The sequence below is a fragment of the Rhagoletis zephyria genome, unplaced genomic scaffold (genome assembly GCF_001687245.7).
Source record: "Rhagoletis zephyria isolate East Lansing unplaced genomic scaffold, Rhagoletis_zephyria_1.1 Rzeph_scaffold_00816, whole genome shotgun sequence".
NCBI classification, from domain to species: Eukaryota; Metazoa; Arthropoda; class Insecta; order Diptera; family Tephritidae; genus Rhagoletis; species Rhagoletis zephyria.
The window spans coordinates 49,570-62,353 of NW_016157900.1; positions in this window are offsets into that span (position 1 = coordinate 49,570).

The window sequence follows — 12,784 nt, forward strand, 5'->3', positions numbered from 1 at the left end:
ATATAGGACGCAAAATGTTCTGTATTTCTTTTAACGTCCTCTTTTTTCAAAATATGGTAAAATTTTGAAAAAATTACATTTTTTTTGTTTTTTAATATTTTGGGCTTTAAAATATAAAAAATAATATAAATTGGGTACATGAGCTGAAAAATAGGTTATTTGTCTTTATTTTGACACATCACGTTGTTTCATCGGTTATATAGTTCCAAAAATATTAATATTTATATAAATGAACAAAATAACTTTCAGCACTAAATAGCTTTAAAATTAGAAGTCCACGGAACCTGACAGTGGGCATAATTGAAAAGGAGAACAGCCCAGCTTTTCAACGGCATAGTCAAAATTTGCCGCCCGTTGTCGTAATCTCCCCAAAAGCAACTCTGCAACTTTCCTCTTTCTGACCATGCACCAATTAGAACAGATCTGACCGGTTGAGAAGGAGCTATTTGTAATAGCAATTGAGAAAAGGTGTGTGACGTTCGTAATTTTGAAGTTTGCTATTTCTTTTTCGCTTCTTTCTTTAAGTCTATTTTGTCGGTGCTTTATTTCAGTGATTATTAAGCGATTTACAATAAATTTTTTGTGCAAATGTAATTAAAATTATGTGTGCGGTGATTGGTTGCAAAAACACGTACAAAAGCAATAAATTGGTAAGCACAAACATGTGCTACAAAATTGCTTGCATTTTTTTCTTTATGCTTCGTTGTTGTTGTTGTAGCGGCTACTAAGCCCCGTTCGGGACGGTTCATCCATCATCGTTGTCGTCTATTTCAGCTAAGGGGAGGCCCAGGAAGTGTGCGACTTCCACAGGGACTGTCCATAGGGACAGGGGCGTTAGCCGAGTGGGATTCACGGTGCATGTGAAGAGGTGCCGGGAGTCATGTGGCGACTCTCCACATGCCGGGCATTGGGCACATCCTCGTTGATTCTACTCAGGTAGCTGTTGAGCCTACTGCAATAGCCAGAGCGAAGTTGGGCTATTGTTGTGCGGGTCTCCCGAGGCAGACAAAGTTCTGTCCCGTCCACGTCCGGTGGTTGTGTGCCTAGAACGGCATTCACAGGGCGGGAGTCTACATAACTTGAGACTGATTCCCTGTGAATGCCGTTGAGGGCCTGTCGGTAGGTTGTCGGGTCCAGAGGTTGTTTAATATACCTCTGGACATCGTCTGTCAGTTCGTAAAGATGCCTCCTGACGTGCCGTGGCGAGGGCTCTTCCGCGAGCAGTTGCCCGCTGGGATGGCCACGTCTGTAGCTCCCAGCGAGGAACTGCTTGCAAAGCATTAAGTTATGCTCCTTTACCGGGAGCATCTGGGCCTCGTCGTGAAGGTGATGTAGAGGCGTCATCAGGAGGCATCCTGTCGCGGTACGTAATGCCGTGTTTTGGCAGGTCTGCAGCTTCATCCACTGCGTCCTGCTAGTCCCCGGCGACCATACGGGCGCTGCGTAGTTCAGAACGGGAAGGCCAATTGCCTTGTATGTTGCCAACAACGTTCTTTATCTTTGCCCCAAGTGCTGCCGGCCAGCGAATTGAGGACATTGTTGCGGCTCTGTACTTTGTTGACAATTGCGGTTGTTTGCGCCGAGAAGGAGAGCAGACTGTCGAAGGTAACTCCGAGGATTTTCAGGTTATTCACCGTCGGTATTGTTACGTCATCGACGTGAATACCCAGTGGCAGTCTGACCTCCTTCGTCCAGGTGGTGAAAAGGGTTGCCGAGGATTTCGCAGGGGATAGGGCAAGGCTCCTTGCAGTGAAGAAGCGAGAAAGTTCGGAGAGGTAACCGTTTACTTTTGAGCACAAGTCATCAATTCCATTCCCAGACGCCATGATCGAACAATCGTCAGCATACTAGACTATATTAAAACTCCCTCTGGAGGCTGGGGAAGCTTTTATATGCAATAATTAAACAGTAGCGGGGACAGGACACCACCCTGTGGTACCCCCTGATTAATTTTACGTGGCTTGCTGGTTTTGTCTCTGAAGATTACTNCCCGCAGGACCCAAATTTTTCAGCATTAACATGCATATTCCGTCGGGTCCAATGGCTTTGGAGGCTTTCGCCTTCCCGATGGCTACCCTTACCTCACCGCTGGTGAAAACAAGAGGCGCACTAGGTTTTGGCATTTTGTGCAACCTTCTGGTCACTCGACGTTTGGCTTTATCCACCGGAGGATGCAGAATGAACTGCCGGCTAAAATAGCTCGCGCAGCTCTCCGGGTCCGACGAATCGTGGTCACCAAAGTCTATCTCGACTCTGTCGTCGCGCTTCGTCGGGTTGGACAACGACCTCACGGTTGACCAAAGCTTGCTCACACTATAGGCGAAGTTGCACACACTATAGGGTTGTCGCGCTCATCAGCTAGAACAGCCGCTTCGGCAGGAAAATTCGGACGTGGATCCTTAATACATCCTGCTGGAATGAAGCGAGCTGCAGCAGCGGTGATAACCCTGCGGAACTTACGCTCACCTACGTGAACGTCGGTTGGTATGGGTAGTGCAGCGAAGGCGCCCTCAGTAACATCCGTGAAGCCTTTCCAGTCAGCTTTGGAAAAGTTGATATAGGTCCGGTGATCCACGGAAGCAAAGTCGGCAGGTCAGTCCTTGGCCAGATATAAATCTTGGTCGTTCCGGTTACGTAGACCCGACTGTCGTGGTCCTTGTTCTTTTTGTATCGCATCGTGGTAAATTCACATTTCTCAGAAATTTGACAACAAAACAAAACAAAGCGGGTATTTCATTTGCTAATTTTCGCGATTTCTATTGTTTAATGTAAATTTATGTCTTTTTGGGATATGTTGAGCCAACAAAGAAGACGCAGTTGGAAAATGGAGTAATTAGTAATGAAGAAGCAGGCATATTTTGAAAATTATGCCGATAAGCAGGATGGAATTTGGAAAAGTAAGTGCCTGGTTGCAGCATATCTATGTATTAAAAAGTATTTAATTAAATTGTTTATAGAAATGTTATAAATCGAGTGGCTCATTTACGATGCTAAGTAACAAGTTAAGATGCCTGCCATCACGGCCCGTAAGAAACCGCAGGCAAAGGGCAAACAACCTTCCAGGAAGCTGCCTCCTGTCCCCGAGTCGAAGCTGCAGTTCAGCAAGAGCAGGTCAGCAAATTGCTACCCTGATCAAACGTAAACTAAAGCGCTCTGCTGTGATTGCACTCCGTAAACGTGAAAACTTGGTGCATGCTGAAAAATATCAAACAAGAAAACTCCGTGAAGGACGCCGTGAGATAGAGTTGCGCTGTGTGGCAAAGAAATGCGGCCAATTCTACGGGCCTAAAAAATACAAATTGGCTTTTGTGATCCGTATCCGCGGTATCAACAAGGTTGCACAAAAAGTGCGTAAAGTTTTACAGTTCCGTCTTCGCCACATTAAAACGTTGTGCTACGTTGCTACGTATGCCGAACCCTATATGGGGTTATCCAAATTTTAAATCAGTTCGTGAATTGATGTACAAACGTGTAATTGTCAAGCACAACCATCAACGTGTCCCAATATCTGCTTTGTGATCGAACGCAAATTTCGCGAAGCGCACGAAATTCAGTGCGTTGATTATTTGGTGCACGAAATATTCACTGTTGGAACCCACTTCAAGAAAGCCTCCAACTTCCTGTTGCTATTCAAGCTCAACACATCAACCCGAGGCTGGCGCATGAAGGCTAATCACTACGTTGAGGTTGGTGATTTCGGTAGCCGTGAGGATAAGATCAACAAATTGCTGCACAAGATGGCTTATAGAAATTGTTGTTTTGTATTTAAGGCGACAAAAAAATTTGGCACATCTTCAAAAGCCGCACAAGCAAAAAAAAAAACAGAAAATTAAAAATTTCCTGAAGTTGCCTTTACATGGGTCGATTTCTGTCAATTGGAAAATTGACTAAGATATCGACTAGCCTAAACGCTTACTATTTACAGTTGAATTGCAATTTACACGGGTAGATTTTGGTTAAACGAAAAAAATCGACCGTGTAAAAGCAGCTTAAATAACGTTCAAATTAATCATCGCCTTTGAGATGGAAAGTACCAATAACCATGTCATAATTTCGAAAACTATTCCATTTATATTTGTTCTTGCATTTTCCGCACCACTTGTGAGGTATGCTTTTAGGCGCATTACCGATTTTTTTTTAAGGTGCTGTGTTCCCCAGGAGGCCTATTTTCACCTTTACAACTTAACTTAAAAAGAATTAAAACTAAAGCATGCAATATATAAAGAAAATTAAAAATTGTCTTACATCTAGTAAACTTGAAAAATTGCACATTAAATTCATTTTTCATGTTAAAATAAAATTAAATATCACAATTCAGTTGAAGTGTACACATATGTACATATTTACAAAATGTGGTCTGTTTGCACCCACACTAAGTTCCCATGAAGCCTAGCCCAAATTCAGAACTGAAAAAAAAAACGAGCAAATGGGGTCGGAAACTACTAGCCTTAAAAGCTTAATGTGGAAAATGTTTGAAGAGTTGCGAAATTGTATTGCAATAATAAAAATAACAGTGCATAAATTGGAAAAATGGTTTTTGTTTTGCTTTATAATTTTTGGGAATATTGGTTCAGATGGAATTTTTTTATTTGTTTGGTTTTTCAGCTCAATTTTTTCATCCACCTGTGGTGAATACACGCAAACTAAAAGTGAAAAAGTGACCCGGTTCTAGAAAATGAAACTCATGATAAAGCTGAATATGTCGGAAACTAAAGAAGAACAGATAACTCTATTTGAAAAATCTTGATTAGTTTAGTACGACAGCAATACTAACGCAATTTGTACCAAATAACCGAAAACGTTTAGTCAATTACTCGGAAACAAAAGAAGATATCCAAAAACCACAAATTGTCAAAATGACGCTTCCGGCAATTTTCCATCCAAGCGACGATATTTGAATGTTACTAGCATATTTTCGAGCCTGTATGTAAATTTTCGTAAGAAAGGTTAAAAAGTATATTCATCTGCTGAAAAGATATTTTCGCAGATTCACAATTTATTTAAAATAAATCTATCAGCCCTCTCTCCAATTCCATGTGAATAAATCTCTCCAGTGCTTAAATAATTTTCACCACATTAAAGAGCTGCACAACACCCTAATTGCCGAAAAAGCGTTGCTTGCAACACTAGTCCTTTATGGGGACCAAACTTGGTGAAAAAAATAGCTAAGTTTGTTTACTGGATATACTGAGGTACAGAGGTTGTTGTTAATAGCTTTAATACGATATAGATATTCTGAGTCATAAGTGTAACCAGTGAGTATCCTATTTAGAATTTTAATATCTTTTGGATTAGCCTTATATTTATTAAACCATGTTTTGTTTGTTTTATGAGGAAAAATTTGTGCGAATAAATTTGGTTTGTTGGCAGAAAAGCTTAGAAACTCTTCATACCAGTTGTTTTGAAAACGATTTCGGATGCTTCTTAGAGCTTCCTCGATCGTGAGTCTTATTTCAATACAGTTATTACCAGTTTTGGCTAGTTCGTCAGCCTTTTCGTTTCCAACAATACCTTTATGACTAGGGGTCCATATCACAGTAACGTTGTAAAATTCAGACTCGTTAATGAGTTTGTGAATTTCGTATATGTAATGGTTTTGAGTTTTGTTAGAAGTGTGAAGGCTATTAGACTGTCCGTAAAAATTGTTATTCTGGAATAGTTTTCCTCTTTGGCAATTTGTAGTGCTTTTAATATAGCTATTATTTCACCAAAACTAGATGAGGATCTAAAATTAATTTTATAAGCATACTCTTTTTTGTTAGAGTAATTGTAAATACCGCATCCTGTGGCAAAATCATCAACAGAAGCATCTGTAAACATAATGCAAAAGTCAGATCTTTTATATATAAAGGAAACAAAAAACACATCAAAGAAAGCAATATAATTAAAGGTCTGAAGCAGACACTAAAAAACAACAACGTAATCACGACCAAAGCTGACAAAGGAAACACAACTGTACTAATGAATAGAGATGAATCCATACAAAAAACGGAACAGCTTATCAAAGAAACTAGATGTAAGAAGTTAGCAAAGGATCCCACTGAGGAATACCAGGCCACAATAAAAGAGACCACAAAGAAAGCTACAAAAATAATAAAGCCGAACCAAATACATACTTTGACAATCATGAATCCATCAGCTCCTCCGATGAATTCACTACCTAAAATCCACAAACTAGGCACACCCATGAGACCAATCATAAACCACAGATCGGCCCCAAGCTATAAACTATCAAAACACTTATAAAGTATACTAAAGGACAACCTTGGATTGCCCAATAAGTACACAATATCCAATACAACGGAATCGATTGAAAAAATAAAAGACTCAGCGATCACGATGGATACTAAACTGGTATCATTCGACATAAAAGATCTATACCCATCGATACCAATAACGGAAACAATAGATATCGTATTCAAAATACTGATTGAAAAAACAGGAAACAGAGAAATCGCCGTAGAGATAACTAATACACTCAGAACGACGTTGCATCAAAATTACTTCAAATTTAACAACAACATATACATGCAAACAAACGGGCTAGGCATGGGCAACCCCACATCGGCGATCCTTATGGAGGTATTCATGCAGAATTTGGAAGAAAGGTACGTGGAGTATCTTACATCACAACTAGGAGCGACGTTCTACGCCAGATACGTAGATGACATCATATGTCTTATAACAAAGAAAAATGAAGGACAGATATTGGAATACCTCAACAAACAGCACAGCAATATAAAATTCACAATGGAACAAGAAATGCAAGGAAAGCTAAATTACTTAGATCTGACGATAAAAATAAATAAAAGCACCAGCAGTCTGCAATATGAAATTTTTAGGAAGCCCACAGCCACAGATACAATAATACATAATACATCGAACCATCCTCATCAGCATAAAAAAGCCGCTTTTAGACAGATGATCAATAGAATTGAGCGAATACCACTAACAAAAGAAGGATACAACAAAGAACTGAACGCAATATATGCCATAGCGGCTAATAACGGATACAAAAGAGATCTGGTAGAGGAAATCCGAAGGGAGCACAAAAACAAAAAGCCAAACAAAGAAGAAAACAATAACAAAAATTGGGCGGTATTAACCTATACTGGAAAGTCAACGTACAAACTTGCAAAGCTGTTCCAGAAACACAACCTTCGCACATCATTCAGAACAAATAACAACGTGGGACGGATACTACGGAACACCACAAATCAAGAAGATCCATTGGATAAACAAGGAGTCTATAAACTAACTTGCAAATGCCAGCATAGTTACATAGGTCAAACAGGACGTAAAATAAAAACAAGATTCCGCGAGCATATAAGAGACTATAACAAAAAGACACAGAAACCGAGCGCAATACCAGAGTCAAATTTTGCTAACCACATGTTTAACAACAAATGTTCACCAACGCAAATAAGAAAGGCAGCGAAACTACTGCATGTACAACATAAAGGCCAACGACTAAACGTCCTAGAAAATATGGAAATATACAAACTAAAAACCTTCGACGGCAAAATAATAAACGAACAAACAAATACCGCATCGGATGTTATATTCGAACCCTTAAAATTGATTTACGAAAAAAAGAAAAATGACAACAAAACAACAGGCATGGACACTCCGAACACACCAAAAACCACCACCAGGGCAAAAATCACTGACTTTTACCTACCTGCAGGCAAAAACCATACAGCGACAACATAATGCATGTTAATATCGAAACAGCGAAGATGAACCTATTACCTGCTTCAAAAAAATGGGCACCATGGCATATCTAGTAATTAATCATCGACGAAAATCACATTACCTAAGATAAATGAACATAAATTAGGGACAAATCTCGGACAAGACAGAACGAAAAATGACACTGAAGATGGCACAACGCCGAAACCGGTTTGTCTGCAAACCAAACTTGACAAGGGATGACGGAAATTCGTTCCAAATTAAATCTTTTATAATCATTTAATAAAGCAGTATATGTGGACTTTATAACATCGGAGGATAAGTGGCCTTTTTTCATATTAAGAGTGTTAGTTATCACATGTAGATTAGGCGAGGAAATGGATTCCTGTACTATTGTAGTATTACAGTAAATACACCACTCTAATGCATTTACAAATATCGACCCCACACGATATCAATGCCATCATGACCCCCACCAACTCACGTGACGATCAGCTTAACAGATCGTCAGCGTCAGTTTGGCAGTGCGACTGCCAAAATAACTATGACACATACGCTGAGTTAGCATAACATATGCACATTTGTAGTTTGTAAGTATTAGTGTAAATTAGGGTAAGAAATCTTGTATAAAAGAAAGTAATTTCGAATAAAGAAATCAATTCTAGTTGCACGCTACATATAAGCGTTTCATTCTTTTCATGGCGATCCTGCCTTAATCTGCGAGAAAAAAAAATAATAAATAAAAAATTTTAAATCGTTTTCGTGATGAAGCGAAAGTGCGCGCGTTATTAGACAGTTAAATTACGCTTTACCACAATGGCTTGGTGGAAGAAAATGTTAAGTGTTTTGATGATTGCGTTTTCCGGGTACGGAGTCGGAAAAGAAACAAATAAAAATGCAGTAGAAAAATATACAGAACAGACACATTTCGAGGATGTGTACAAACAATTGGGAAGAAAATACGAGGAAAGTGAACAAAAGACAGAGAAGTGGCAAATCGTTGCACTCGTAATAATTGTTATAGCCTTAATCGCGGTGTATGTTGCAGTAAAAAATACAATTAAGCGGTCAATGACAAACCGCATCTAAAAAAAAAAAAAACAACAATGAAAATAAGCTTTTAAATCATCTCTAACTAAAATATATATGAAAAAGAAGAAGTGCATATCTCCGAGGTGCCGACGCCCTCACATTTCTGGGAATGAGGACAGCTTTAAACTTCGCATCATCAACAGCAGCCAGCAAGCAACAATCAAATCAGCAACACTCTACAAATCGAATAGAAAGCTAAGTTAATAAATTTAATTGATGTACTCATTTATTTTATTACCTTTTATTCAATTTATGCAACATAAAATGAACATCAATGTAAAAATTTAATACTTATTTGACATTCCATTACTACAAACGGATTTAAATCAATTTTGAAATATTTTTTTTTTAATAATGAGTAAAATTCCTAAACCTAAACCATTTTAAATACAGCATGGAAGCTAATATCAGACTTCGATGGTAGATTCAAAAATTTACAGAGATTCTTAGATGCAATTCTATTAAAAAATCATAAACGTCACAATGGTGCAAACTGTAGTCGAATTTATTAAAACTGCTTCATCAGTGCTACCAGAGTTTGATGGTAAGCCGGAGAACTTACACAGTTTCCTAGACGCCCTTGATATACTTGATCAAATCAAAGATGATCACGAAGCCTTAGCGATAACAATGATAAAAACCAAGCTAAAAGGCACGGCAAGAAATTTTATCAGTACCGAAAACACAATAGAACAGATAAAAACAAAATTAAAAAACGCAATAAAGGGTGAATCAGTAGAAGTTTTAACCGCTAAACTCCTGAACATCCAACAACGTAGCAAAACTGCTAATCAATACACAGCAGAAATAGAAAAAATTACTAGGTCATTGGAAGGAGCATATATTTCGGATGGACTCAACCCAGACTTAGCAACGAGATATTCAACCCAAGCAGCAGTCAAAGCAATGTGTAAAAACTGCTCCAATGACAAGGTCAAAATGATAATGCAAGCGGGAACGTTCACAACTATGAACGATGCAATCTCTAAATTTACGAACAGCTGTACCGAAATAACGGGCAGCTCAAACACAATTTTGAATGTACGACAGCAGAGTCAGTACCGGAGTAATTTCCGTGGAGCTTACCGAAGTAACAACTATGGAAATTACCAAAGTAGGAGATTTAGACCGCAACCGAGATACAACAATAACTCGAGGTCCAACAGCAATAATAATAATAATAATAACCGAAGAGGATCACAAGCTCAAAATGGCAATAGACCTTACAACCAGACCCGTAACGTGCGCAGCTGCACCCAGACGGAAAACCAAGAAACTCCACTTCAAGATCAGTAGATAGGAAAATATGCGTACTAAATCTACATCTCAACAGCTATATAGCTACGAGGACGTCATTAAATAATTCGATTTCAAATTTCTTAATTGATACAGGAGCAGACATCTCCATTATAAAAAAGCATCAAATTAGTCAAAATCATCAAATAAATACAGAACAAATTACAGATTTAAAAGGCATTGGTCAGGGAATAACCAGCACATTAGGCACAATCAAAGCATACTTAAAAGGCGATGACCTCTTAATTTACCATAAATTTCATGTCGTAGAAGACGACTTTCCAATTCCATGCGATGGAATAATAGGACTAAATTTCATAAAGAAGTACAATTGTATTTTAGACTATGGAAAAACAGAGGATAAGCTAATCCTAAGACCATATGATTTCCCCCAAACAATAACGATGCACCTAACAAATTGTCTATCTGTTAATACAATTACGATCCCTGCTAGATCTGAAGTCATTAGACAAGTCAAAGTAAACACTGACAACAAAAACATCTTCATCCCACACCAGCAATTATCTGAAGGCATTTTCATAGCAAACACCATTACAAATAAAGATCAAACTTTCGTTAGAATTATCAACACAACACATAAAAACACAACCATTCAAAATTACAAGATCAATACCGAAAATTTAGACGATTACACACTAATTAAAACAACCACACACGATAAAAATTGCAACGATACAGAGAAATTAAAAAGATTAACAAAAAACTTTCCAAAATTTGTCAACTCTCAGTTAACAACACTATGCACAGAATTCATAGACATATTTGCACTAGAAACTGAACCAATCTCCTCTAACAATTTTTATAAACAAAAATTATACATGAAGGATGACACTCCTGTTTACATAAAAAATTATAGATTGCCTCAAACGCCAAAAGGAGAAATAAGCAAACAGGTAAATAAGTTAATAGAAGATGATATAATAGAACCCTCTATATCAGAATATAATAGCCCAATCTTATTAGTCCCTAAAAAATCACTCCCAGGAAAAACAGAAAAAAGATGGAGATTAGTGGTAGACTACAGACAAGTAAATAAAAAGCTAGCAGCAGACAAATTCCCACTTCCAAGAATTGACGATATTTTAGACCCAAAATATTTTTCATGCCTAGACCTTATGTCAGGTTTTCATCAAATCGAATTACACCCAGACTCCAGAGATATAACCTCATTCACAGCCGAAAATGGCACATATAGATTCAAAAGACTACCTTACGGATTAAAAGTAGCGCCAAATTCATTCCAAAGAATGATGACACTACATTTGCAGGCCTCAAACCATCTCAAGCATTTCTCTACATGGACGATTTGGTTGTAGTAGGCTGTTCTGAAAACCATATGCTAAAAAATTTAAGAGACGTATTCTCCACATGTAGAAAATACAAACTAAAATTACATCCCGATAAATGCCTATTTTTTAACCAAGAGGTAACTTATTTAGGACATAAATGCACAAACAAGGGAATACTACCCGATCCGAGCAAATTTGAAACAGTTCAAAATTACCCAACACCAAAAACAGCGGACGAAGTTAAGAGATTCGTAGCTTTCGTAGCTCGTTTTCACTCCTCCGAAATTATATTTCAAAAAAGGAAAGAAAATTTGTAGCAATTTGGATACAAGCAACCTAATTGTTGAGGATAAGATTGACTTAGGACAATTCTTTACCAGGCTTGAAAAAGAAGCCGGCAATTTAGGACTTGTACAAATACAGTTGTCCTTAGGGGACAAATTGTTTAAAAGAAATTATACTGCAGTAGGCAAATTTATACAAATGGGTAACAAAGTTCTCAAAAATCTAACAATCGCACTAACCCCAGAGGTTATATACGTGACAAATCCCGGGAAAATTAAAGAAATTCTGCATAAATATCATGACGATCCTATCAGTGGTGGCCACCCAGGAATAAATCGCATGACAGACAAAATCAAGCAGAAGTATGGCTGGCTGAATATGAAAAATGACGTAAGAAAAACGTAAAAAACTGCATCCACTGTAAGAAAAATAAGACTAACAAGCCTATAAAAGAACCAATGACAATAACGGAGACACCTCCGAAGGCATTTGATATTGTACAAATCGATACAGTCGGACCATTACCGAAGTCGATAAATGGAAACGAGTATGCAGTTACCATTATATGCGATCTAACCAAATAATTGGTAGCTATCCCAGTCCCAAGCAAACACGCAACGACAGTCGCTAAAGCCGTGTTCGAGCATTTCATCTTGATTTATGGACAAATGAAAACAATCACCACAGACATGGGCACAGAATACAAAAACAAATTATTCAAAGAACTGTGTAAACTGTTAAAAACTGAACATAAAACTTCAACACCGTACCATCATCAAACTTTGGGTACTGTAGAACGCAGTCACCGGACATTCAATGAATACATACGTTCATACATATCCAGTGACAAAGACGATTGGGATGAATACCTCAGGTATTTCGCGTATTGTTACAATACGACGCCGTCTACCACACACAAATATTGCACATTTGAACTAATATTTGCAAAAAACCCACCGAACTACGATTTCTTAAAAGAAAATAAAATCAGCCCTTTGTACAATCACGACGCTTACGACAAAGAGGTAAAATATAGACTTCAAATAGCCCAGCAAAGAGCTAGGAAATTAGTCCAAGAGGCTAAAGAAAAGCAAAAAACGAATTATGAT